The sequence below is a fragment of the Hyla sarda genome, unplaced genomic scaffold, assembly GCF_029499605.1.
Source record: "Hyla sarda isolate aHylSar1 unplaced genomic scaffold, aHylSar1.hap1 scaffold_1237, whole genome shotgun sequence".
Lineage (NCBI taxonomy): Eukaryota > Metazoa > Chordata > Amphibia > Anura > Hylidae > Hyla > Hyla sarda.
Window position 1 is genome coordinate 83,043 of NW_026607858.1, and position 25,579 is coordinate 108,621.

General features: G+C 46.0%; 11 non-coding genes across 11 annotated transcripts; all 11 read right to left on the minus strand.

Moving 5' to 3' along the window:
* Positions 1-806: 806 nt before the first annotated feature.
* Positions 807-997, minus strand: LOC130303691 (U2 spliceosomal RNA). Its single transcript, XR_008853723.1, has one exon. It is a non-coding gene; the product is annotated as a U2 spliceosomal RNA (small nuclear RNA).
* A 2,088-nt stretch (positions 998-3,085) lies between these two features.
* On the minus strand, positions 3,086-3,276 carry LOC130303693 (U2 spliceosomal RNA). Its single transcript, XR_008853724.1, has one exon. It is a non-coding gene; the product is annotated as a U2 spliceosomal RNA (small nuclear RNA).
* A 2,085-nt stretch (positions 3,277-5,361) lies between these two features.
* On the minus strand, positions 5,362-5,552 carry LOC130303695 (U2 spliceosomal RNA). Its single transcript, XR_008853726.1, has one exon. It is a non-coding gene; the product is annotated as a U2 spliceosomal RNA (small nuclear RNA).
* Positions 5,553-7,634: 2,082 nt separating this feature from the next.
* LOC130303696 (U2 spliceosomal RNA) lies at positions 7,635-7,825 on the minus strand. The gene has a single exon (XR_008853727.1). It is a non-coding gene; the product is annotated as a U2 spliceosomal RNA (small nuclear RNA).
* Positions 7,826-9,914: 2,089 nt separating this feature from the next.
* LOC130303697 (U2 spliceosomal RNA) lies at positions 9,915-10,105 on the minus strand. Its single transcript, XR_008853728.1, has one exon. It is a non-coding gene; the product is annotated as a U2 spliceosomal RNA (small nuclear RNA).
* A 2,087-nt stretch (positions 10,106-12,192) lies between these two features.
* On the minus strand, positions 12,193-12,383 carry LOC130303698 (U2 spliceosomal RNA). The gene has a single exon (XR_008853729.1). It is a non-coding gene; the product is annotated as a U2 spliceosomal RNA (small nuclear RNA).
* Positions 12,384-14,475: 2,092 nt separating this feature from the next.
* LOC130303699 (U2 spliceosomal RNA) lies at positions 14,476-14,666 on the minus strand. Its single transcript, XR_008853730.1, has one exon. It is a non-coding gene; the product is annotated as a U2 spliceosomal RNA (small nuclear RNA).
* Positions 14,667-16,749: 2,083 nt separating this feature from the next.
* On the minus strand, positions 16,750-16,940 carry LOC130303700 (U2 spliceosomal RNA). Its single transcript, XR_008853731.1, has one exon. It is a non-coding gene; the product is annotated as a U2 spliceosomal RNA (small nuclear RNA).
* A 2,086-nt stretch (positions 16,941-19,026) lies between these two features.
* LOC130303701 (U2 spliceosomal RNA) lies at positions 19,027-19,217 on the minus strand. Its single transcript, XR_008853732.1, has one exon. It is a non-coding gene; the product is annotated as a U2 spliceosomal RNA (small nuclear RNA).
* A 2,092-nt stretch (positions 19,218-21,309) lies between these two features.
* LOC130303702 (U2 spliceosomal RNA) lies at positions 21,310-21,500 on the minus strand. The gene has a single exon (XR_008853733.1). It is a non-coding gene; the product is annotated as a U2 spliceosomal RNA (small nuclear RNA).
* Positions 21,501-23,581: 2,081 nt separating this feature from the next.
* LOC130303703 (U2 spliceosomal RNA) lies at positions 23,582-23,772 on the minus strand. The gene has a single exon (XR_008853734.1). It is a non-coding gene; the product is annotated as a U2 spliceosomal RNA (small nuclear RNA).
* Between the last annotated feature and the right edge of the window lie 1,807 nt (positions 23,773-25,579).

The following is a 25,579-nucleotide window of genomic DNA, read 5'->3' on the forward strand; positions in this document are numbered from 1 at the left end:
CAGCGACAGACAAGTCGCATCGGCTGAAAGTAGGCCAGAATGTCAGTCCATGTTGGAGCAGGTTTAGATACAGTCTAAAGTATAGATCTCAAAGTCTGTGCACAGAATTTAGCAAGGGCCTCGCACCTTCTGATGCATCAGGTAGGTGCACAATAGCATAGCCTAACCCTCTGTACTTTGGTCTATATTGATGCGGGACATAGACAGCCAGCTGATGACCAATCCATTAGTGCAATGGATGGCTGGAAGCATTTGTCTTTGCCTTTGCAATACCACAGAAGCAATGCATGGTCAATGTACAGCAATGACACACCTGTGTGAACAGCCAGGAGACCCCCCCCCCCCCCCCATGTTATGTTACATAGTTACATAGTTAGTACGGTCGAAAAAAGACATATGTCCATCAAGTTCAACCAGGGAATTAAGGGGTAGGGGTGTGGCGCGATATTGGGGAAGGGATGAGATTTTATATTTCTTCATAAGCATTAATCTTATTTTGTCAATTAGGAACATTCAGCACCCACCCGCTATCAAGGCAGCTGCCTATCATGTCATGCCCTACCTGCACAGGTGTGCTGGCTACTCAAATGATCCAATTAAGGAGGCCATTTAGTCAGCAGCAGCAGAAGTCCTGTGCCTGGACGCTCCAACAGCGGCCAGACACAAGCAGAAGCAGCAGAAGCAGCAGCAGCAGCACCACCTTTTGTTTTTTGGCTGCAGCAGCAAGGCCCACAGGGCTGGCTAGCTGGCTAGCCAGCAAGCAGGTAGCAATGAAAGTAGGAATCTTTCTTTTTAACCCTGTAAGGGGGTGGTGCACTGTACCCGAAGATACTGCCATATCGGGTCAATGCATAGGGCGACGGAAGCAAGCTTCGAAATCGGCCCCCGTTCTCAAAAATCCATTTAATATATGGTCCCCAGATAGGGGACGTATCAGATATTAAACTGATAAGAACAGATACTACACTTGATCTTAGCCAAAAGGCCGAGAAGCGATAACCGTGAAAGGGGCGGGCCCAACAAGGTCCCCTTCATGGGCACTATCACTGCTTGCTGTCAGGGAGGCTGCCAGACAATTTTCCATGCACACTCTGGGCTGGGGGGCAGTCAACCACCAGTACACACAGCAGAACCTAAACCCATACCATTATTGCTAAGCAGCAAGACAGGGGCCCATTGCACTCCCACGGGGCCTTTTTAAATGCAATCCATAACCCGGATTTGCCAGGAACCCTTCTTACTCCTCCTACTTGCATGTGACACTGGGCTTAGGATCTGCATAGGAAACACACACACAAGCACACACCTACCTTTGTTGCCTGCAGATGCCTCCTTGGCTGTCCCCAAACGGTATCAAACCAACACCCACGGGAAGCTGTAAGCATAGAGGACATGCCTGCACCCCATTGGACTTACCTGTGTGGGTTAAATCCGGGTTATTTGACAACCTATGGCGGTGATGGTTCTGCTCAGGCAGAGCAGTGCTGATGCTCCTCATAAAGCTGTCGCTGCTGTGAAGGTTCTAGGTGACATCACAAATCCCTATGGTTACATACACAACAAAGCTGGGTTGTTGTTGTTTACACTCTGCAAGGCCTGTGGAAGTGAGTGACATCATAGCACTGTAGTTCTGAGGGTTCTAGATGGATGCAACAATCTCCTGTTGCTTCTATGAAGGCCATAATAGACGACATCACCAAACAGCTCCATAGTCACATACACAGCAAAGGAGAGATGTTGTTTACACCTAGTGATGTCAGTGGTATTGAGTGACATCACAGCACAGTGCTAAGGCTCCTGGGCCTGGACACAGCAGCGGCTGCAATATCTCAACGGAGAATACGTTTATATATATGTGTGTGTGTGCGCGTATATATATATATATATATATATATATATATATATATATATATATATCTCCGCCGAAATCACTTTTAAACCCATTTCCACCTTTTTTTCCCTTCTCTTCCTCTTACTTTTTTTTCACGTTTTTTTACGTTTTTCTCCTTTTCGCCTCTTTTCTGGGCGTATTATTCTTCTTTTTCTTCTTTTTTTTCGTCTAATGCATACCCCATCAGTGCAGCAATGCTTATTCAATACCGCCAGCAGATGGAGACACTGGGGGATAATTTTCTAAGGATTTATACTGATTTTTCCTGTCTGAATTTGTCGCACAGAAAGTTGCAGGCCAAATATGTGTGACATTTCTGCGACTTTAGCTTCTAGAGCATTTTTACAACATTATACATAGGTGCTGAATACATAAAAAGCGACTGTTCAGCGACAGACAAGTCGCATCGGCTGAAAGTAGGCCAGAATGTCAGTCCATGTTGGAGCAGGTTTAGATACAGTCTAAAGTATAGATCTCAAAGTCTGTGCACAGAATTTAGCAAGGGCCTCGCACCTTCTGATGCATCAGGTAGGTGCACAATAGCATAGCCTAACCCTCTGTACTTTGGTCTATATTGATGCGGGACATAGACAGCCAGCTGATGACCAATCCATTAGTGCAATGGATGGCTGGAAGCATTTGTCTTTGCCTTTGCAATACCACAGAAGCAATGCATGGTCAATGTACAGCAATGACACACCTGTGTGAACAGCCAGGAGACCCCCCCCCCCCCCCCCATGTTATGTTACATAGTTACATAGTTAGTACGGTCGAAAAAAGACATATGTCCATCAAGTTCAACCAGGGAATTAAGGGGTAGGGGTGTGGCGCGATATTGGGGAAGGGATGAGATTTTATATTTCTTCATAAGCATTAATCTTATTTTGTCAATTAGGAACATTCAGCACCCACCCGCTATCAAGGCAGCTGCCTATCATGTCATGCCCTACCTGCACAGGTGTGCTGGCTACTCAAATGATCCAATTAAGGAGGCCATTTAGTCAGCAGCAGCAGAAGTCCTGTGCCTGGACGCTCCAACAGCGGCCAGACACAAGCAGAAGCAGCAGAAGCAGCAGCAGCAGCACCACCTTTTGTTTTTTGGCTGCAGCAGCAAGGCCCACAGGGCTGGCTAGCTGGCTAGCCAGCAAGCAGGTAGCAATGAAAGTAGGAATCTTTCTTTTTAACCCTGTAAGGGGGTGGTGCACTGTACCCGAAGATACTGCCATATCGGGTCAATGCATAGGGCGACGGAAGCAAGCTTCGAAATCGGCCCCCGTTCTCAAAAATCCATTTAATATATGGTCCCCAGATAGGGGACGTATCAGATATTAAACTGATAAGAACAGATACTACACTTGATCTTAGCCAAAAGGCCGAGAAGCGATAACCGTGAAAGGGGCGGGCCCAACAAGGTCCCCTTCATGGGCACTATCACTGCTTGCTGTCAGGGAGGCTGCCAGACAATTTTCCATGCACACTCTGGGCTGGGGGGCAGTCAACCACCAGTACACACAGCAGAACCTAAACCCATACCATTATTGCTAAGCAGCAAGACAGGGGCCCATTGCACTCCCACGGGGCCTTTTTAAATGCAATCCATAACCCGGATTTGCCAGGAACCCTTCTTACTCCTCCTACTTGCATGTGACACTGGGCTTAGGATCTGCATAGGAAACACACACACAAGCACACACCTACCTTTGTTGCCTGCAGATGCCTCCTTGGCTGTCCCCAAACGGTATCAAACCAACACCCACGGGAAGCTGTAAGCATAGAGGACATGCCTGCACCCCATTGGACTTACCTGTGTGGGTTAAATCCGGGTTATTTGACAACCTATGGCGGTGATGGTTCTGCTCAGGCAGAGCAGTGCTGATGCTCCTCATAAAGCTGTCGCTGCTGTGAAGGTTCTAGGTGACATCACAAATCCCTATGGTTACATACACAACAAAGCTGGGTTGTTGTTGTTTACACTCTGCAAGGCCTGTGGAAGTGAGTGACATCATAGCACTGTAGTTCTGAGGGTTCTAGATGGATGCAACAATCTCCTGTTGCTTCTATGAAGGCCATAATAGACGACATCACCAAACAGCTCCATAGTCACATACACAGCAAAGGAGAGATGTTGTTTACACCTAGTGATGTCAGTGGTATTGAGTGACATCACAGCACAGTGCTAAGGCTCCTGGGCCTGGACACAGCAGCGGCTGCAATATCTCAACGGAGAATACGTTTATATATATGTGTGTGTGTGCGCGTATATATATATATATATATATATATATATATATATATATATATTTCTCCGCCGAAATCACTTTTAAACCCATTTCCACCTTTTTTTCCCTTCTCTTCCTCTTACTTTTTTTTCACGTTTTTTTACGTTTTTCTCCTTTTCGCCTCTTTTCTGGGCGTATTATTCTTCTTTTTCTTCTTTTTTTTCGTCTAATGCATACCCCATCAGTGCAGCAATGCTTATTCAATACCGCCAGCAGATGGAGACACTGGGGGAAATTTTCTAAGGATTTATACTGATTTTTCCTGTCTGAATTTGTCGCACAGAAAGTTGCAGGCCAAATATGTGTGACATTTCTGCGACTTTAGCTTCTAGAGCATTTTTACAACATTATACATAGGTGCTGAATACATAAAAAGCGACTGTTCAGCGACAGACAAGTCGCATCGGCTGAAAGTAGGCCAGAATGTCAGTCCATGTTGGAGCAGGTTTAGATACAGTCTAAAGTATAGATCTCAAAGTCTGTGCACAGAATTTAGCAAGGGCCTCGCACCTTCTGATGCATCAGGTAGGTGCACAATAGCATAGCCTAACCCTCTGTACTTTGGTCTATATTGATGCGGGACATAGACAGCCAGCTGATGACCAATCCATTAGTGCAATGGATGGCTGGAAGCATTTGTCTTTGCCTTTGCAATACCACAGAAGCAATGCATGGTCAATGTACAGCAATGACACACCTGTGTGAACAGCCAGGAGACCCCCCCCCCCCCCCCCATGTTATGTTACATAGTTACATAGTTAGTACGGTCGAAAAAAGACATATGTCCATCAAGTTCAACCAGGGAATTAAGGGGTAGGGGTGTGGCGCGATATTGGGGAAGGGATGAGATTTTATATTTCTTCATAAGCATTAATCTTATTTTGTCAATTAGGAACATTCAGCACCCACCCGCTATCAAGGCAGCTGCCTATCATGTCATGCCCTACCTGCACAGGTGTGCTGGCTACTCAAATGATCCAATTAAGGAGGCCATTTAGCCAGCAGCAGCAGAAGTCCTGTGCCTGGACGCTCCAACAGCGGCCAGACACAAGCAGAAGCAGCAGAAGCAGCAGCAGCAGCACCACCTTTTGTTTTTTGGCTGCAGCAGCAAGGCCCACAGGGCTGGCTAGCTGGCTAGCCAGCAAGCAGGTAGCAATGAAAGTAGGAATCTTTCTTTTTAACCCTGTAAGGGGGTGGTGCACTGTACCCGAAGATACTGCCATATCGGGTCAATGCATAGGGCGACGGAAGCAAGCTTCGAAATCGGCCCCCGTTCTCAAAAATCCATTTAATATATGGTCCCCAGATAGGGGACGTATCAGATATTAAACTGATAAGAACAGATACTACACTTGATCTTAGCCAAAAGGCCGAGAAGCGATAACCGTGAAAGGGGCGGGCCCAACAAGGTCCCCTTCATGGGCACTATCACTGCTTGCTGTCAGGGAGGCTGCCAGACAATTTTCCATGCACACTCTGGGCTGGGGGGCAGTCAACCACCAGTACACACAGCAGAACCTAAACCCATACCATTATTGCTAAGCAGCAAGACAGGGGCCCATTGCACTCCCACGGGGCCTTTTTAAATGCAATCCATAACCCGGATTTGCCAGGAACCCTTCTTACTCCTCCTACTTGCATGTGACACTGGGCTTAGGATCTGCATAGGAAACACACACACAAGCACACACCTACCTTTGTTGCCTGCAGATGCCTCCTTGGCTGTCCCCAAACGGTATCAAACCAACACCCACGGGAAGCTGTAAGCATAGAGGACATGCCTGCACCCCATTGGACTTACCTGTGTGGGTTAAATCCGGGTTATTTGACAACCTATGGCGGTGATGGTTCTGCTCAGGCAGAGCAGTGCTGATGCTCCTCATAAAGCTGTCGCTGCTGTGAAGGTTCTAGGTGACATCACAAATCCCTATGGTTACATACACAACAAAGCTGGGTTGTTGTTGTTTACACTCTGCAAGGCCTGTGGAAGTGAGTGACATCATAGCACTGTAGTTCTGAGGGTTCTAGATGGATGCAACAATCTCCTGTTGCTTCTATGAAGGCCATAATAGACGACATCACCAAACAGCTCCATAGTCACATACACAGCAAAGGAGAGATGTTGTTTACACCTAGTGATGTCAGTGGTATTGAGTGACATCACAGCACAGTGCTAAGGCTCCTGGGCCTGGACACAGCAGCGGCTGCAATATCTCAACGGAGAATACGTTTATATATATGTGTGTGTGTGCGCGTATATATATATATATATATATATATATATATATATATATATATTCTCCGCCGAAATCACTTTTAAACCCATTTCCACCTTTTTTTCCCTTCTCTTCCTCTTACTTTTTTTTCACGTTTTTTTACGTTTTTCTCCTTTTCGCCTCTTTTCTGGGCGTATTATTCTTCTTTTTCTTCTTTTTTTTCGTCTAATGCATACCCCATCAGTGCAGCAATGCTTATTCAATACCGCCAGCAGATGGAGACACTGGGGGATAATTTTCTAAGGATTTATACTGATTTTTCCTGTCTGAATTTGTCGCACAGAAAGTTGCAGGCCAAATATGTGTGACATTTCTGCGACTTTAGCTTCTAGAGCATTTTTACAACATTATACATAGGTGCTGAATACATAAAAAGCGACTGTTCAGCGACAGACAAGTCGCATCGGCTGAAAGTAGGCCAGAATGTCAGTCCATGTTGGAGCAGGTTTAGATACAGTCTAAAGTATAGATCTCAAAGTCTGTGCACAGAATTTAGCAAGGGCCTCGCACCTTCTGATGCATCAGGTAGGTGCACAATAGCATAGCCTAACCCTCTGTACTTTGGTCTATATTGATGCGGGACATAGACAGCCAGCTGATGACCAATCCAATTAGTGCAATGGATGGCTGGAAGCATTTGTCTTTGCCTTTGCAATACCACAGAAGCAATGCATGGTCAATGTACAGCAATGACACACCTGTGTGAACAGCCAGGAGACCCCCCCCCCCCCATGTTATGTTACATAGTTACATAGTTAGTACGGTCGAAAAAAGACATATGTCCATCAAGTTCAACCAGGGAATTAAGGGGTAGGGGTGTGGCGCGATATTGGGGAAGGGATGAGATTTTATATTTCTTCATAAGCATTAATCTTATTTTGTCAATTAGGAACATTCAGCACCCACCCGCTATCAAGGCAGCTGCCTATCATGTCATGCCCTACCTGCACAGGTGTGCTGGCTACTCAAATGATCCAATTAAGGAGGCCATTTAGTCAGCAGCAGCAGAAGTCCTGTGCCTGGACGCTCCAACAGCGGCCAGACACAAGCAGAAGCAGCAGAAGCAGCAGCAGCAGCACCACCTTTTGTTTTTTGGCTGCAGCAGCAAGGCCCACAGGGCTGGCTAGCTGGCTAGCCAGCAAGCAGGTAGCAATGAAAGTAGGAATCTTTCTTTTTAACCCTGTAAGGGGGTGGTGCACTGTACCCGAAGATACTGCCATATCGGGTCAATGCATAGGGCGACGGAAGCAAGCTTCGAAATCGGCCCCCGTTCTCAAAAATCCATTTAATATATGGTCCCCAGATAGGGGACGTATCAGATATTAAACTGATAAGAACAGATACTACACTTGATCTTAGCCAAAAGGCCGAGAAGCGATAACCGTGAAAGGGGCGGGCCCAACAAGGTCCCCTTCATGGGCACTATCACTGCTTGCTGTCAGGGAGGCTGCCAGACAATTTTCCATGCACACTCTGGGCTGGGGGGCAGTCAACCACCAGTACACACAGCAGAACCTAAACCCATACCATTATTGCTAAGCAGCAAGACAGGGGCCCATTGCACTCCCACGGGGCCTTTTTAAATGCAATCCATAACCCGGATTTGCCAGGAACCCTTCTTACTCCTCCTACTTGCATGTGACACTGGGCTTAGGATCTGCATAGGAAACACACACACAAGCACACACCTACCTTTGTTGCCTGCAGATGCCTCCTTGGCTGTCCCCAAACGGTATCAAACCAACACCCACGGGAAGCTGTAAGCATAGAGGACATGCCTGCACCCCATTGGACTTACCTGTGTGGGTTAAATCCGGGTTATTTGACAACCTATGGCGGTGATGGTTCTGCTCAGGCAGAGCAGTGCTGATGCTCCTCATAAAGCTGTCGCTGCTGTGAAGGTTCTAGGTGACATCACAAATCCCTATGGTTACATACACAACAAAGCTGGGTTGTTGTTGTTTACACTCTGCAAGGCCTGTGGAAGTGAGTGACATCATAGCACTGTAGTTCTGAGGGTTCTAGATGGATGCAACAATCTCCTGTTGCTTCTATGAAGGCCATAATAGACGACATCACCAAACAGCTCCATAGTCACATACACAGCAAAGGAGAGATGTTGTTTACACCTAGTGATGTCAGTGGTATTGAGTGACATCACAGCACAGTGCTAAGGCTCCTGGGCCTGGACACAGCAGCGGCTGCAATATCTCAACGGAGAATACGTTTATATATATGTGTGTGTGTGCGCGTATATATATATATATATATATATATATATATATATATATATATTTCTCCGCCGAAATCACTTTTAAACCCATTTCCACCTTTTTTTCCCTTCTCTTCCTCTTACTTTTTTTTCACGTTTTTTTACGTTTTTCTCCTTTTCGCCTCTTTTCTGGGCGTATTATTCTTCTTTTTCTTCTTTTTTTTCGTCTAATGCATACCCCATCAGTGCAGCAATGCTTATTCAATACCGCCAGCAGATGGAGACACTGGGGGATAATTTTCTAAGGATTTATACTGATTTTTCCTGTCTGAATTTGTCGCACAGAAAGTTGCAGGCCAAATATGTGTGACATTTCTGCGACTTTAGCTTCTAGAGCATTTTTACAACATTATACATAGGTGCTGAATACATAAAAAGCGACTGTTCAGCGACAGACAAGTCGCATCGGCTGAAAGTAGGCCAGAATGTCAGTCCATGTTGGAGCAGGTTTAGATACAGTCTAAAGTATAGATCTCAAAGTCTGTGCACAGAATTTAGCAAGGGCCTCGCACCTTCTGATGCATCAGGTAGGTGCACAATAGCATAGCCTAACCCTCTGTACTTTGGTCTATATTGATGCGGGACATAGACAGCCAGCTGATGACCAATCCATTAGTGCAATGGATGGCTGGAAGCATTTGTCTTTGCCTTTGCAATACCACAGAAGCAATGCATGGTCAATGTACAGCAATGACACACCTGTGTGAACAGCCAGGAGACCCCCCCCCCCCCCCCCCCCATGTTATGTTACATAGTTACATAGTTAGTACGGTCGAAAAAAGACATATGTCCATCAAGTTCAACCAGGGAATTAAGGGGTAGGGGTGTGGCGCGATATTGGGGAAGGGATGAGATTTTATATTTCTTCATAAGCATTAATCTTATTTTGTCAATTAGGAACATTCAGCACCCACCCGCTATCAAGGCAGCTGCCTATCATGTCATGCCCTACCTGCACAGGTGTGCTGGCTACTCAAATGATCCAATTAAGGAGGCCATTTAGTCAGCAGCAGCAGAAGTCCTGTGCCTGGACGCTCCAACAGCGGCCAGACACAAGCAGAAGCAGCAGAAGCAGCAGCAGCAGCACCACCTTTTGTTTTTTGGCTGCAGCAGCAAGGCCCACAGGGCTGGCTAGCTGGCTAGCCAGCAAGCAGGTAGCAATGAAAGTAGGAATCTTTCTTTTTAACCCTGTAAGGGGGTGGTGCACTGTACCCGAAGATACTGCCATATCGGGTCAATGCATAGGGCGACGGAAGCAAGCTTCGAAATCGGCCCCCGTTCTCAAAAATCCATTTAATATATGGTCCCCAGATAGGGGACGTATCAGATATTAAACTGATAAGAACAGATACTACACTTGATCTTAGCCAAAAGGCCGAGAAGCGATAACCGTGAAAGGGGCAGGCCCAACAAGGTCCCCTTCATGGGCACTATCACTGCTTGCTGTCAGGGAGGCTGCCAGACAATTTTCCATGCACACTCTGGGCTGGGGGGCAGTCAACCACCAGTACACACAGCAGAACCTAAACCCATACCATTATTGCTAAGCAGCAAGACAGGGGCCCATTGCACTCCCACGGGGCCTTTTTAAATGCAATCCATAACCCGGATTTGCCAGGAACCCTTCTTACTCCTCCTACTTGCATGTGACACTGGGCTTAGGATCTGCATAGGAAACACACACACAAGCACACACCTACCTTTGTTGCCTGCAGATGCCTCCTTGGCTGTCCCCAAACGGTATCAAACCAACACCCACGGGAAGCTGTAAGCATAGAGGACATGCCTGCACCCCATTGGACTTACCTGTGTGGGTTAAATCCGGGTTATTTGACAACCTATGGCGGTGATGGTTCTGCTCAGGCAGAGCAGTGCTGATGCTCCTCATAAAGCTGTCGCTGCTGTGAAGGTTCTAGGTGACATCACAAATCCCTATGGTTACATACACAACAAAGCTGGGTTGTTGTTGTTTACACTCTGCAAGGCCTGTGGAAGTGAGTGACATCATAGCACTGTAGTTCTGAGGGTTCTAGATGGATGCAACAATCTCCTGTTGCTTCTATGAAGGCCATAATAGACGACATCACCAAACAGCTCCATAGTCACATACACAGCAAAGGAGAGATGTTGTTTACACCTAGTGATGTCAGTGGTATTGAGTGACATCACAGCACAGTGCTAAGGCTCCTGGGCCTGGACACAGCAGCGGCTGCAATATCTCAACGGAGAATACGTTTATATATATGTGTGTGTGTGCGCGTATATATATATATATATATATATATATATATATATATATATATTTCTCCGCCGAAATCACTTTTAAACCCATTTCCACCTTTTTTTCCCTTCTCTTCCTCTTACTTTTTTTTCACGTTTTTTTACGTTTTTCTCCTTTTCGCTTCTTTTCTGGGCGTATTATTCTTCTTTTTCTTCTTTTTTTCGTCTAATGCATACCCCATCAGTGCAGCAATGCTTATTCAATACCGCCAGCAGATGGAGACACTGGGGGATAATTTTCTAAGGATTTATACTGATTTTTCCTGTCTGAATTTGTCGCACAGAAAGTTGCAGGCCAAATATGTGTGACATTTCTGCGACTTTAGCTTCTAGAGCATTTTTACAACATTATACATAGGTGCTGAATACATAAAAAGCGACTGTTCAGCGACAGACAAGTCGCATCGGCTGAAAGTAGGCCAGAATGTCAGTCCATGTTGGAGCAGGTTTAGATACAGTCTAAAGTATAGATCTCAAAGTCTGTGCACAGAATTTAGCAAGGGCCTCGCACCTTCTGATGCATCAGGTAGGTGCACAATAGCATAGCCTAACCCTCTGTACTTTGGTCTATATTGATGCGGGACATAGACAGCCAGCTGATGACCAATCCATTAGTGCAATGGATGGCTGGAAGCATTTGTCTTTGCCTTTGCAATACCACAGAAGCAATGCATGGTCAATGTACAGCAATGACACACCTGTGTGAACAGCCAGGAGACCCCCCCCCCCCCCCCCCCATGTTATGTTACATAGTTACATAGTTAGTACGGTCGAAAAAAGACATATGTCCATCAAGTTCAACCAGGGAATTAAGGGGTAGGGGTGTGGCGCGATATTGGGGAAGGGATGAGATTTTATATTTCTTCATAAGCATTAATCTTATTTTGTCAATTAGGAACATTCAGCACCCACCCGCTATCAAGGCAGATGCCTATCATGTCATGCCCTACCTGCACAGGTGTGCTGGCTACTCAAATGATCCAATTAAGGAGGCCATTTAGTCAGCAGCAGCAGAAGTCCTGTGCCTGGACGCTCCAACAGCGGCCAGACACAAGCAGAAGCAGCAGAAGCAGCAGCAGCAGCACCACCTTTTGTTTTTTGGCTGCAGCAGCAAGGCCCACAGGGCTGGCTAGCTGGCTAGCCAGCAAGCAGGTAGCAATGAAAGTAGGAATCTTTCTTTTTAACCCTGTAAGGGGGTGGTGCACTGTACCCGAAGATACTGCCATATCGGGTCAATGCATAGGGCGACGGAAGCAAGCTTCGAAATCGGCCCCCGTTCTCAAAAATCCATTTAATATATGGTCCCCAGATAGGGGACGTATCAGATATTAAACTGATAAGAACAGATACTACACTTGATCTTAGCCAAAAGGCCGAGAAGCGATAACCGTGAAAGGGGCGGGCCCAACAAGGTCCCCTTCATGGGCACTATCACTGCTTGCTGTCAGGGAGGCTGCCAGACAATTTTCCATGCACACTCTGGGCTGGGGGGCAGTCAACCACCAGTACACACAGCAGAACCTAAACCCATACCATTATTGCTAAGCAGCAAGACAGGGGCCCATTGCACTCCCACGGGGCCTTTTTAAATGCAATCCATAACCCGGATTTGCCAGGAACCCTTCTTACTCCTCCTACTTGCATGTGACACTGGGCTTAGGATCTGCATAGGAAACACACACACAAGCACACACCTACCTTTGTTGCCTGCAGATGCCTCCTTGGCTGTCCCCAAACGGTATCAAACCAACACCCACGGGAAGCTGTAAGCATAGAGGACATGCCTGCACCCCATTGGACTTACCTGTGTGGGTTAAATCCGGGTTATTTGACAACCTATGGCGGTGATGGTTCTGCTCAGGCAGAGCAGTGCTGATGCTCCTCATAAAGCTGTCGCTGCTGTGAAGGTTCTAGGTGACATCACAAATCCCTATGGTTACATACACAACAAAGCTGGGTTGTTGTTGTTTACACTCTGCAAGGCCTGTGGAAGTGAGTGACATCATAGCACTGTAGTTCTGAGGGTTCTAGATGGATGCAACAATCTCCTGTTGCTTCTATGAAGGCCATAATAGACGACATCACCAAACAGCTCCATAGTCACATACACAGCAAAGGAGAGATGTTGTTTACACCTAGTGATGTCAGTGGTATTGAGTGACATCACAGCACAGTGCTAAGGCTCCTGGGCCTGGACACAGCAGCGGCTGCAATATCTCAACGGAGAATACGTTTATATATATGTGTGTGTGTGCGCGTATATATATATATATATATATATATATATATATATATATATATATATTTCTCCGCCGAAATCACTTTTAAACCCATTTCCACCTTTTTTTCCCTTCTCTTCCTCTTACTTTTTTTTCACGTTTTTTTACGTTTTTCTCCTTTTCGCCTCTTTTCTGGGCGTATTATTCTTCTTTTTCTTCTTTTTTTTCGTCTAATGCATACCCCATCAGTGCAGCAATGCTTATTCAATACCGCCAGCAGATGGAGACACTGGGGGATAATTTTCTAAGGATTTATACTGATTTTTCCTGTCTGAATTTGTCGCACAGAAAGTTGCAGGCCAAATATGTGTGACATTTCTGCGACTTTAGCTTCTAGAGCATTTTTACAACATTATACATAGGTGCTGAATACATAAAAAGCGACTGTTCAGCGACAGACAAGTCGCATCGGCTGAAAGTAGGCCAGAATGTCAGTCCATGTTGGAGCAGGTTTAGATACAGTCTAAAGTATAGATCTCAAAGTCTGTGCACAGAATTTAGCAAGGGCCTCGCACCTTCTGATGCATCAGGTAGGTGCACAATAGCATAGCCTAACCCTCTGTACTTTGGTCTATATTGATGCGGGACATAGACAGCCAGCTGATGACCAATCCATTAGTGCAATGGATGGCTGGAAGCATTTGTCTTTGCCTTTGCAATACCACAGAAGCAATGCATGGTCAATGTACAGCAATGACACACCTGTGTGAACAGCCAGGAGACCCCCCCCCCCCCCCCCCCATGTTATGTTACATAGTTACATAGTTAGTACGGTCGAAAAAAGACATATGTCCATCAAGTTCAACCAGGGAATTAAGGGGTAGGGGTGTGGCGCGATATTGGGGAAGGGATGAGATTTTATATTTCTTCATAAGCATTAATCTTATTTTGTCAATTAGGAACATTCAGCACCCACCCGCTATCAAGGCAGCTGCCTATCATGTCATGCCCTACCTGCACAGGTGTGCTGGCTACTCAAATGATCCAATTAAGGAGGCCATTTAGTCAGCAGCAGCAGAAGTCCTGTGCCTGGACGCTCCAACAGCGGCCAGACACAAGCAGAAGCAGCAGAAGCAGCAGCAGCAGCACCACCTTTTGTTTTTTGGCTGCAGCAGCAAGGCCCACAGGGCTGGCTAGCTGGCTAGCCAGCAAGCAGGTAGCAATGAAAGTAGGAATCTTTCTTTTTAACCCTGTAAGGGGGTGGTGCACTGTACCCGAAGATACTGCCATATCGGGTCAATGCATAGGGCGACGGAAGCAAGCTTCGAAATCGGCCCCCGTTCTCAAAAATCCATTTAATATATGGTCCCCAGATAGGGGACGTATCAGATATTAAACTGATAAGAACAGATACTACACTTGATCTTAGCCAAAAGGCCGAGAAGCGATAACCGTGAAAGGGGCGGGCCCAACAAGGTCCCCTTCATGGGCACTATCACTGCTTGCTGTCAGGGAGGCTGCCAGACAATTTTCCATGCACACTCTGGGCTGGGGGGCAGTCAACCACCAGTACACACAGCAGAACCTAAACCATACCATTATTGCTAAGCAGCAAGACAGGGGCCCATTGCACTCCCACGGGCCTTTTTAAATGCAATCCATAACCCGGATTTGCCAGGAACCCTTCTTACTCCTCCTACTTGCATGTGACACTGGGCTTAGGATCTGCATAGGAAACACACACACAAGCACACACCTACCTTTGTTGCCTGCAGATGCTCCTTGGCTGTCCCCAAACGGTATCAAACCAACACCCACGGGAAGCTGTAAGCATAGAGGACATGCCTGCACCCCATTGGACTTACCTGTGTGGGTTAAATCCGGGTTATTTGACAACCTATGGCGGTGATGGTTTTGCTCAGGCAGAGCAGTGCTGATGCTCCTCATAAAGCTGTCGCTGCTGTGAAGGTTCTAGGTGACATCACAAATCCCTATGGTTACATACACAACAAAGCTGGGTTGTTGTTGTTTACACTCTGCAAGGCCTGTGGAAGTGAGTGACATCATAGCACTGTAGTTCTGAGGGCTCTAGATGGATGCAACAATCTCCTGGTTGCTTCTATGAAGGCCATAATAGACGACATCACCAAACAGCTCCATAGTCACATACACAGCAAAGGAGAGATGTTGTTTACACCTAGTGATGTCAGTGGTATTGAGTGACATCACAGCACAGTGCTAAGGCTCCTGGCCTGGACACAGCAGCGGCTGCAATATCTCAACGGAGAATACGATTATATATATGTGTGTGTGTGCGCGTATATATATATATATATATATATATATATATATATATATATATATATTTCTCCGCCGAAATCACTTTTAAACCCATTTCCACCTTTTTTTCCCTTCTCTTCCTCTTACTTTTTTTTCACGTTTTTTTACGTTTTTCTCCTTTTCGCCTCTTTTCTGGGCGTATTATTCTTCTTTTTCTTCTTTTTTTTCGTCTAATGCATACCCCCATCAGTGCAGCAATGCTTATTCAATACCGCCAGCAGATGGAGACACTGGGGATAATTTTCTAAGGATTTATACTGATTTTTCCTGTCTGAATTTGTCGCACAGAAAGTTGCAGGCCAAATATGTGTGACATTTCTGCGACTTTAGCTTCTAGAGCATTTTTACAACATTATACATAGGTGCTGAATACATAAAAAGCGACTGTTCAGCGACAGACAAGTCGCATCGGCTGAAAGTAGGCCAGAATGTCCAGTCCATGTTGGAGCAGGTTTAGATACAGTCTAAAGTATAGATCTCAAAGTCTGTGCACAGAATTTAGCAAGGGCCTCGCACCTTCTGATGCATCAGGTAGGTGCCACAATAGCATAGCCTAACCCTCTGTACTTTGGTCTATATTGATGCGGGACATAGACAGCCAGCTGATGACCAATCCATTAGTGCAATGGATGGCTGGAAGCATTTGTCTTTGCCTTTGCAATACCACAGAAGCAATGCATGGTCAATGTACAGCAATGACACACCTGTGTGAACAGCCAGGAGACCCCCCCCCCCCATGTTATGTTACATAGTTACATAGTTAGTACGGTCGAAAAAAGACATATGTCCATCAAGTTCAACCAGGGAATTAAGGGGTAGGGGTGTGGCGCGATATTGGGGAAGGGATGAGATTTTATATTCGTCATAAGCATTAATCTTATTTGTCAATTAGGAACATTCAGCACCCACCCCGCTATCAAGGCAGCTGCCTATCATGTCATGCCCTACCTGCACAGGTGTGCTGGCTACTCAAATGATCCAATTAAGGAGGCCATTTAGTCAGCAGCAGCAGAAGTCCTGTGCCTGGACGCTCCAACAGCGGCCAGACACAAGCAGAAGCAGCAGAAGCAGCAGCAGCAGCACCACCTTTTGTTTTTTGGCTGCAGCAGCAAGGCCCACAGGGCTGGCTAGCTGGCTAGCCAGCAAGCAGGTAGCAATGAAAGTAGGAATCTTTCTTTTTAACCCTGTAAGGGGGTGGTGCACTGTACCCGAAGATACTGCCATATCGGGTCAATGCATAGGGCGACGGAAGCAAGCTTCGAAATCGGCCCCCGTTCTCAAAAATCCATTTAATATATGGTCCCCAGATAGGGGACGTATCAGATATTAAACTGATAAGAACAGATACTACACTTGATCTTAGCCAAAAGGCCGAGAAGCGATAACCGTGAAAGGGGCGGGCCCAACAAGGTCCCCTTCATGGGCACTATCACTGCTTGCTGTCAGGGAGGCTGCCAGACAATTTTCCATGCACACTCTGGGCTGGGGGGCAGTCAACCACCAGTACACACAGCAGAACCTAAACCCATACCATTATTGCTAAGCAGCAAGACAGGGGCCCATTGCACTCCCACGGGGCCTTTTTAAATGCAATCCATAACCCGGATTTGCCAGGAACCCTTCTTACTCCTCCTACTTGCATGTGACACTGGCTTAGGATCTGCATAGGAAACACACACACAAGCACACACCTACCTTTGTTGCCTGCAGATGCCTCCTTGGCTGTCCCCAAACGGTATCAAACCAACACCACGGGAAGCTGTAAGCATAGAGGACATGCCTGCACCCCATTGGACTTACCTGTGGGTTAAATCCGGGTTATTTGACAACCTATGGCGGTGATGGTTCTGCTCAGGCAGAGCAGTGCTGATGCTCCTCATAAAGCTGTCGCTGCTGTGAAGGTTCTAGGTGACATCACAAATCCCTATGGTTACATACACAACAAAGCTGGGTTGTTGTTGTTTACACTCTGCAAGGCCTGTGGAAGTGAGTGACATCATAGCACTGTAGTTCTGAGGGTTCTAGATGGATGCAACAATCTCCTGTTGCTTCTATGAAGGCCATAATAGACGACATCACCAAACAGCTCCATAGTCACATACACAGCAAAGGAGAGATGTTGTTTACACCTAGTGATGTCAGTGGTATTGAGTGACATCACAGCACAGTGCTAAGGCTCCTGGCCTGGACACAGCAGCGGCTGCAATATCTCAACGGAGAAATACGTTTATATATATGTGTGTGTGTGCGCGTATATATATATATATATATATATATATATATATATATATATATATTTCTCCGCCGAAATCACTTTTAAACCCATTTCCACCTTTTTTTCCCTTCTCTTCCTCTTACTTTTTTTTTCACGTTTTTTTACGTTTTTCTCCTTTTCGCTTCTTTTCTGGGCGTATTATTCTTCTTTTTCTTCTTTTTTTTCGTCTAATGCATACCCCATCAGTGCAGCAATGCTTATTCAATACCGCCAGCAGATGGAGACACTGGGGGATAATTTTCTAAGGATTTATACTGATTTTTCCTGTCTGAATTTGTCGCACAGAAAGTTGCAGGCCAAATATGTGTGACATTTCTGCGACTTTAGCTTCTAGAGCATTTTACAACATTATACATAGGTGCTGAATACATAAAAAGCGACTGTTCATGCGACAGACAAGTCGCATCGGCTGAAAGTAGGCCAGAATGTCAGTCCATGTTGGAGCAGGTTTAGATACAGTCTAAAGTATAGATCTCAAAGTCTGTGCACAGAATTTAGCAAGGCCTCGCACCTTCTGATGCATCAGGTAGGTGCACAATAGCATAGCCTAACCCTCTGTACTTTTGGTCTATATTGATGCGGGACATAGACAGCCAGCTGATGACCATCCATTAGTGCAATGGATGGCTGGAAGCATTTGTCTTTGCCTTTGCAATACCACAGAAGCAATGCATGGTCAATGTACAGCAATGACACACCTGTGTGAACAGCCAGGAGACCCCCCCCCCCCCCCCCCCATGTTATGTTACATAGTTACATAGTTAGTACGGTCGAAAAAAGACATATGTCCATCAAGTTCAACCAGGGAATTAAGGGGTAGGGGTGTGGCGCGATATTGGGGAAGGGATGAGATTTTATATTTCTTCATAAGCATTAATCTTATTTTGTCAATTAGGAACATTCAGCACCCACCCGCTATCAAGGCAGATGCCTATCATGTCATGCCCTACCTGCACAGGTGTGCTGGCTACTCAAATGATCCAATTAAGGAGGCCATTTAGTCAGCAGCAGCAGAAGTCCTGTGCCTGGACGCTCCAACAGCGGCCAGACACAAGCAGAAGCAGCAGAAGCAGCAGCAGCAGCACCACCTTTTGTTTTTTGGCTGCAGCAGCAAGGCCCACAGGGCTGGCTAGCTGGCTAGCCAGCAAGCAGGTAGCAATGAAAGTAGGAATCTTTCTTTTTAACCCTGTAAGGGGGTGGTGCACTGTACCCGAAGATACTGCCATATCGGGTCAATGCATAGGGCGACGGAAGCAAGCTTCGAAATCGGCCCCCGTTCTCAAAAATCCATTTAATATATGGTCCCCAGATAGGGGACGTATCAGATATTAAACTGATAAGAACAGATACTACACTTGATCTTAGCCAAAAGGCCGAGAAGCGATAACCGTGAAAGGGGCGGGCCCAACAAGGTCCCCTTCATGGGCACTATCACTGCTTGCTGTCAGGGAGGCTGCCAGACAATTTTCCATGCACACTCTGGGCTGGGGGGCAGTCAACCACCAGTACACACAGCAGAACCTAAACCCATACCATTATTGCTAAGCAGCAAGACAGGGGCCCATTGCACTCCCACGGGGCCTTTTTAAATGCAATCCATAACCCGGATTTGCCAGGAACCCTTCTTACTCCTCCTACTTGCATGTGACACTGGGCTTAGGATCTGCATAGGAAACACACACACAAGCACACACCTACCTTTGTTGCCTGCAGATGCCTCCTTGGCTGTCCCCAAACGGTATCAAACCAACACCCACGGGAAGCTGTAAGCATAGAGGACATGCCTGCACCCCATTGGACTTACCTGTGTGGGTTAAATCCGGGTTATTTGACAACCTATGGCGGTGATGGTTCTGCTCAGGCAGAGCAGTGCTGATGCTCCTCATAAAGCTGTCGCTGCTGTGAAGGTTCTAGGTGACATCACAAATCCCTATGGTTACATACACAACAAAGCTGGGTTGTTGTTGTTTACACTCTGCAAGGCCTGTGGAAGTGAGTGACATCATAGCACTGTAGTTCTGAGGGTTCTAGATGGATGCAACAATCTCCTGTTGCTTCTATGAAGGCCATAATAGACGACATCACCAAACAGCTCCATAGTCACATACACAGCAAAGGAGAGATGTTGTTTACACCTAGTGATGTCAGTGGTATTGAGTGACATCACAGCACAGTGCTAAGGCTCCTGGGCCTGGACACAGCAGCGGCTGCAATATCTCAACGGAGAATACGTTTATATATATGTGTGTGTGTGCGCGTATATATATATATATATATATATATATATATATATATATATATATATTTCTCCGCCGAAATCACTTTTAAACCCATTTCCACCTTTTTTTCCCTTCTCTTCCTCTTACTTTTTTTTCACGTTTTTTTACGTTTTTCTCCTTTTCGCCTCTTTTCTGGGCGTATTATTCTTCTTTTTCTTCTTTTTTTTCGTCTAATGCATACCCCATCAGTGCAGCAATGCTTATTCAATACCGCCAGCAGATGGAGACACTGGGGGATAATTTTCTAAGGATTTATACTGATTTTTCCTGTCTGAATTTGTCGCACAGAAAGTTGCAGGCCAAATATGTGTGACATTTCTGCGACTTTAGCTTCTAGAGCATTTTTACAACATTATACATAGGTGCTGAATACATAAAAAGCGACTGTTCAGCGACAGACAAGTCGCATCGGCTGAAAGTAGGCCAGAATGTCAGTCCATGTTGGAGCAGGTTTAGATACAGTCTAAAGTATAGATCTCAAAGTCTGTGCACAGAATTTAGCAAGGGCCTCGCACCTTCTGATGCATCAGGTAGGTGCACAATAGCATAGCCTAACCCTCTGTACTTTGGTCTATATTGATGCGGGACATAGACAGCCAGCTGATGACCAATCCATTAGTGCAATGGATGGCTGGAAGCATTTGTCTTTGCCTTTGCAATACCACAGAAGCAATGCATGGTCAATGTACAGCAATGACACACCTGTGTGAACAGCCAGGAGACCCCCCCCCCCCCCCCCCCATGTTATGTTACATAGTTACATAGTTAGTACGGTCGAAAAAAGACATATGTCCATCAAGTTCAACCAGGGAATTAAGGGGTAGGGGTGTGGCGCGATATTGGGGAAGGGATGAGATTTTATATTTCTTCATAAGCATTAATCTTATTTTGTCAATTAGGAACATTCAGCACCCACCCGCTATCAAGGCAGCTGCCTATCATGTCATGCCCTACCTGCACAGGTGTGCTGGCTACTCAAATGATCCAATTAAGGAGGCCATTTAGTCAGCAGCAGCAGAAGTCCTGTGCCTGGACGCTCCAACAGCGGCCAGACACAAGCAGAAGCAGCAGAAGCAGCAGCAGCAGCACCACCTTTTGTTTTTTGGCTGCAGCAGCAAGGCCCACAGGGCTGGCTAGCTGGCTAGCCAGCAAGCAGGTAGCAATGAAAGTAGGAATCTTTCTTTTTAACCCTGTAAGGGGGTGGTGCACTGTACCCGAAGATACTGCCATATCGGGTCAATGCATAGGGCGACGGAAGCAAGCTTCGAAATCGGCCCCCGTTCTCAAAAATCCATTTAATATATGGTCCCCAGATAGGGGACGTATCAGATATTAAACTGATAAGAACAGATACTACACTTGATCTTAGCCAAAAGGCCGAGAAGCGATAACCGTGAAAGGGGCGGGCCCAACAAGGTCCCCTTCATGGGCACTATCACTGCTTGCTGTCAGGGAGGCTGCCAGACAATTTTCCATGCACACTCTGGGCTGGGGGGCAGTCAACCACCAGTACACACAGCAGAACCTAAACCCATACCATTATTGCTAAGCAGCAAGACAGGGGCCCATTGCACTCCCACGGGGCCTTTTTAAATGCAATCCATAACCCGGATTTGCCAGGAACCCTTCTTACTCCTCCTACTTGCATGTGACACTGGGCTTAGGATCTGCATAGGAAACACACACACAAGCACACACCTACCTTTGTTGCCTGCAGATGCCTCCTTGGCTGTCCCCAAACGGTATCAAACCAACACCCACGGGAAGCTGTAAGCATAGAGGACATGCCTGCACCCCATTGGACTTACCTGTGTGGGTTAAATCCGGGTTATTTGACAACCTATGGCGGTGATGGTTTTGCTCAGGCAGAGCAGTGCTGATGCTCCTCATAAAGCTGTCGCTGCTGTGAAGGTTCTAGGTGACATCACAAATCCCTATGGTTACATACACAACAAAGCTGGGTTGTTGTTGTTTACACTCTGCAAGGCCTGTGGAAGTGAGTGACATCATAGCACTGTAGTTCTGAGGGCTCTAGATGGATGCAACAATCTCCTGTTGCTTCTATGAAGGCCATAATAGACGACATCACCAAACAGCTCCATAGTCACATACACAGCAAAGGAGAGATGTTGTTTACACCTAGTGATGTCAGTGGTATTGAGTGACATCACAGCACAGTGCTAAGGCTCCTGGGCCTGGACACAGCAGCGGCTGCAATATCTCAACGGAGAATACGTTTATATATATGTGTGTGTGTGCGCGTATATATATATATATATATATATATATATATATATATATATATTCTCCGCCGAAATCACTTTTAAACCCATTTCCACCTTTTTTTCCCTTCTCTTCCTCTTACTTTTTTTTCACGTTTTTTTACGTTTTTCTCCTTTTCGCCTCTTTTCTGGGCGTATTATTCTTCTTTTTCTTCTTTTTTTTCGTCTAATGCATACCCCATCAGTGCAGCAATGCTTATTCAATACCGCCAGCAGATGGAGACACTGGGGGATAATTTTCTAAGGATTTATACTGATTTTTCCTGTCTGAATTTGTCGCACAGAAAGTTGCAGGCCAAATATGTGTGACATTTCTGCGACTTTAGCTTCTAGAGCATTTTTACAACATTATACATAGGTGCTGAATACATAAAAAGCGACTGTTCAGCGACAGACAAGTCGCATCGGCTGAAAGTAGGCCAGAATGTCAGTCCATGTTGGAGCAGGTTTAGATACAGTCTAAAGTATAGATCTCAAAGTCTGTGCACAGAATTTAGCAAGGGCCTCGCACCTTCTGATGCATCAGGTAGGTGCACAATAGCATAGCCTAACCCTCTGTACTTTGGTCTATATTGATGCGGGACATAGACAGCCAGCTGATGACCAATCCATTAGTGCAATGGATGGCTGGAAGCATTTGTCTTTGCCTTTGCAATACCACAGAAGCAATGCATGGTCAATGTACAGCAATGACACACCTGTGTGAACAGCCAGGAGACCCCCCCCCCCCCATGTTATGTTACATAGTTACATAGTTAGTACGGTCGAAAAAAGACATATGTCCATCAAGTTCAACCAGGGAATTAAGGGGTAGGGGTGTGGCGCGATATTGGGGAAGGGATGAGATTTTATATTTCGTCATAAGCATTAATCTTATTTTGTCAATTAGGAACATTCAGCACCCACCCGCTATCAAGGCAGCTGCCTATCATGTCATGCCCTACCTGCACAGGTGTGCTGGCTACTCAAATGATCCAATTAAGGAGGCCATTTAGTCAGCAGCAGCAGAAGTCCTGTGCCTGGACGCTCCAACAGCGGCCAGACACAAGCAGAAGCAGCAGAAGCAGCAGCAGCAGCACCACCTTTTGTTTTTTGGCTGCAGCAGCAAGGCCCACAGGGCTGGCTAGCTGGCTAGCCAGCAAGCAGGTAGCAATGAAAGTAGGAATCTTTCTTTTTAACCCTGTAAGGGGGTGGTGCACTGTACCCGAAGATACTGCCATATCGGGTCAATGCATAGGGCGACGGAAGCAAGCTTCGAAATCGGCCCCCGTTCTCAAAAATCCATTTAATATATGGTCCCCAGATAGGGGACGTATCAGATATTAAACTGATAAGAACAGATACTACACTTGATCTTAGCCAAAAGGCCGAGAAGCGATAACCGTGAAAGGGGCGGGCCCAACAAGGTCCCCTTCATGGGCACTATCACTGCTTGCTGTCAGGGAGGCTGCCAGACAATTTTCCATGCACACTCTGGGCTGGGGGGCAGTCAACCACCAGTACACACAGCAGAACCTAAACCCATACCATTATTGCTAAGCAGCAAGACAGGGGCCCATTGCACTCCCACGGGGCCTTTTTAAATGCAATCCATAACCCGGATTTGCCAGGAACCCTTCTTACTCCTCCTACTTGCATGTGACACTGGGCTTAGGATCTGCATAGGAAACACACACACAAGCACACACCTACCTTTGTTGCCTGCAGATGCCTCCTTGGCTGTCCCCAAACGGTATCAAACCAACACCCACGGGAAGCTGTAAGCATAGAGGACATGCCTGCACCCCATTGGACTTACCTGTGTGGGTTAAATCCGGGTTATTTGACAACCTATGGCGGTGATGGTTCTGCTCAGGCAGAGCAGTGCTGATGCTCCTCATAAAGCTGTCGCTGCTGTGAAGGTTCTAGGTGACATCACAAATCCCTATGGTTACATACACAACAAAGCTGGGTTGTTGTTGTTTACACTCTGCAAGGCCTGTGGAAGTGAGTGACATCATAGCACTGTAGTTCTGAGGGTTCTAGATGGATGCAACAATCTCCTGTTGCTTCTATGAAGGCCATAATAGACGACATCACCAAACAGCTCCATAGTCACATACACAGCAAAGGAGAGATGTTGTTTACACCTAGTGATGTCAGTGGTATTGAGTGACATCACAGCACAGTGCTAAGGCTCCTGGGCCTGGACACAGCAGCGGCTGCAATATCTCAACGGAGAATACGTTTATATATATGTGTGTGTGTGCGCGTATATATATATATATATATATATATATATATATATATATATATATATATATTCTCCGCCGAAATCACTTTTAAACCCATTTCCACCTTTTTTTCCCTTCTCTTCCTCTTACTTTTTTTTCACGTTTTTTTACGTTTTTCTCCTTTTCGCCTCTTTTCTGGGCGTATTATTCTTCTTTTTCTTCTTTTTTTTCGTCTAATGCATACCCCATCAGTGCAGCAATGCTTATTCAATACCGCCAGCAGATGGAGACACTGGGGGATAATTTTCTAAGGATTTATACTGATTTTTCCTGTCTGAATTTGTCGCACAGAAAGTTGCAGGCCAAATATGTGTGACATTTCTGCGACTTTAGCTTCTAGAGCATTTTTACAACATTATACATAGGTGCTGAATACATAAAAAGCGACTGTTCAGCGACAGACAAGTCGCATCGGCTGAAAGTAGGCCAGAATGTCAGTCCATGTTGGAGCAGGTTTAGATACAGTCTAAAGTATAGATCTCAAAGTCTGTGCACAGAATTTAGCAAGGGCCTCGCACCTTCTGATGCATCAGGTAGGTGCACAATAGCATAGCCTAACCCTCTGTACTTTGGTCTATATTGATGCGGGACATAGACAGCCAGCTGATGACCAATCCATTAGTGCAATGGATGGCTGGAAGCATTTGTCTTTGCCTTTGCAATACCACAGAAGCAATGCATGGTCAATGTACAGCAATGACACACCTGTGTGAACAGCCAGGAGACCCCCCCCCCCCCCCCCCATGTTATGTTACATAGTTACATAGTTAGTACGGTCGAAAAAAGACATATGTCCATCAAGTTCAACCAGGGAATTAAGGGGTAGGGGTGTGGCGCGATATTGGGGAAGGGATGAGATTTTATATTTCTTCATAAGCATTAATCTTATTTTGTCAATTAGGAACATTCAGCA